Raw genomic sequence first — 2,500 nt, 5'->3', positions numbered from 1 at the left:
GGCAACCCGCGGCGGACACTGCGTGTGGGTGCGGACCACCGTCCGGCAAGAGGTGCCCACTCGAGCCTGAAGCACCGGCAACTCCTCCCGCACTCCCTGGGACAGAGAAGCCGGGAAGCGCCGGCCCGCCGAGGGGCCTCTCCGACGTGTCCCGGAACGCCTCAGCGGGCGCTGCGTGCAGGTGTGGGTCAGCAGCTGCGGCGCTGGCATCGCCGCACTGCCGGCGGCAGGCCCCTGCAACGAGGCTCTCGAGCCGCAGGGGGCACCCCCCTTTTCCTCTCTCTCGCGCTGCACTCGAAGGGCTCACAGGCCACGAGCCTTCCCTCTCGGCGGCGGGGACCGCCTCAGCCCTCTCGCAACTCGGCAACCGTCGCTGGAGCCCGCCGCCGGCTCCGCGGCTCCGCGCTTCCCGGCACCGGGGACACGCTCCGCGCGGACCGCCTCAGCCCTCTCGCAACTCGGCAACCGTCGCTGGAGCCCGCCGCCGGCTCCGCGGCTCCGCGCTTCCCGGCACCGGGGACACGCTCCGCGCGGACCGCCTCAGCCCTCTCGCAACTCGGCAACCGTCGCTGGAGCCCGCCGCCGGCTCCGCGGCTCCGCGCTTCCCGGCACCGGGGACACGCTCGCCTGGCTGCCGAGGACGTGCCGGGAAACCGCCGTATCGAACGCGCCGAAAAAAACATTTTGTCAGAGAACCGGAGTCGGGACCGGGCCTTACCTGCCCTCGCAAGCCGCCCTAGGTCGCTCGCAGGCCGGCCACTTAGCGCTGGGGGCGCCCGGGAGTAGAGCTCCGGAACTCAGCGCTTGCTCACCCTCTGCCCTACAGTCGTACCGGTAAGTCAGGCGGCGCCGGAGAGCCGAAGAACAGCCGCCCCTCCTACCGGGGCGGGGCGCGGAAATGGCCGGCCTTTACGATGACGTAACTGGAGGCAGCGCAACAGAGCGACCCCTCTCGCCGCTCCACAGGAAGGCCAGGGAGAACAGGTCTACCGCTTACCACCCGGAAAAGGCGACAAGGGCACGCCGGAGACGAGTAGACCGGCCGGCCGCGGGCGGGGCGGCGACCTCGGCGCGGCCTCCCGGAGCCGGGTAGACCGGGCGGCCGCGGCCCGGAAGGCGGGCCCGCGGGCCGGGCGGCGACCTCGGCGCGGCCTCCCGGAGCCGGGTAGACCGGGCGGCCGCGGCCCGGAAGGCGGGCCCGCGGGCCGGGCGGCGACCTCGGCGCGGCCTCCCGGAGCCGGGTAGACCGGGCGGCCGCGGCCCGGAAGGCGGGCCCGCGGGCCGGGCGGCGACCTCGGCGCGGCCTCCCGGAGCCGGGTAGACCGGGCGGCCGCGGCCCGGAAGGCGGGCCCGCGGGCCGGGCGGCGACCTCGGCGCGGCCTCCCGGAGCCGGGTAGACCGGGCGGCCGCGGCCCGGAAGGCGGGCCCGCGGGCCGGGCGGCGACCTCGGCGCGGCCTCCCGGAGCCGGGTCGACCGGGCGGCCGCGGCCCGGAAGGCGGGCCCGCGGGCCGGGCGGCGACCTCGGCGCGGCCTCCCGGAGCCGGGTAGACCGGGCGGCCGCGGCCCGGAAGGCGGGCCCGCGGGCCGGGCGGCGACCTCGGCGCGGCCTCCCGGAGCCGGGTAGACCGGGCGGCCGCGGCCCGGAAGGCGGGCCCGCGGGCCGGGCGGCGACCTCGGCGCGGCCTCCCGGAGCCGGGTCGACCGGGCGGCCGCGGCCCGGAAGGCGGGCCCGCGGGCGGGGCGGCGACCTCGGCGCGGCCTCCCGGAGCCGGGTAGACCGGGCGGCCGCGGCCCGGAAGGCGGGCCCGCGGGCCGGGCGGCGACCTCGGCGCGGCCTCCCGGAGCCGGGTCGACCGGGCGGCCGCGGCCCGGAAGGCGGGCCCGCGGGCCGGGCTGCGACCTCGGCGCGGCCTCCCGGAGCCGGGTCGACCGGGCGGCCGCGGCCCGGAAGGCGGGCCCGCGGGCCGGGCGGCGACCTCGGCGCGGCCTCCCGGAGCCGGGTAGACCTACTCGCCCCTCCGAGACCCCCGCAGCCGGCAGACTCCCCTTTGCCGCGAAGGCGCCCTCCCCGGCCTGGGAGCGCTGGACGGCGGCTGCCAAGATGGGCCGGCCGCTACCGGGCCAGCTCAGCCCCCCCCCCCCCCCCCCGCGCGGCGACCGGACCTCGCTGGGAGTCCTGCTGCGCTCGCTCCTTCGCAAGGTAGGAGTCCCGCGGCCCCGCGCTAAGGGGAGGGTGCTCGTGCGCGAATCTGCGCCGTTGTGGGCACGGTCTCTTTCTTTCTGTTTCTTTCTTTCTTCTCTGTTTGCCGGCGCTACCACCCACCCGCCCCCCCCCGGCCGCCGCCCAGGGACTCGCGGGCTTTTTCTCCGGGCGCTCGGGCAAGTAGATTCCACGCCCGCGCGCGCCACCCTTTTCCGCCGACATTTCTCCCCCCCCCCCCCCCCACCGCGGCCGCCCCGCACGCCCCGCCGCACGGGGAAGGGCTTACCAGGCCGGCG

This window comes from Apteryx mantelli, unplaced genomic scaffold (assembly GCF_036417845.1).
Source record: "Apteryx mantelli isolate bAptMan1 unplaced genomic scaffold, bAptMan1.hap1 HAP1_SCAFFOLD_214, whole genome shotgun sequence".
Classification (NCBI taxonomy): Eukaryota; Metazoa; Chordata; class Aves; order Apterygiformes; family Apterygidae; genus Apteryx; species Apteryx mantelli.
The sequence above is the reverse complement of the archived record's forward strand: the minus strand, read 5'-3'. Positions refer to the sequence as shown.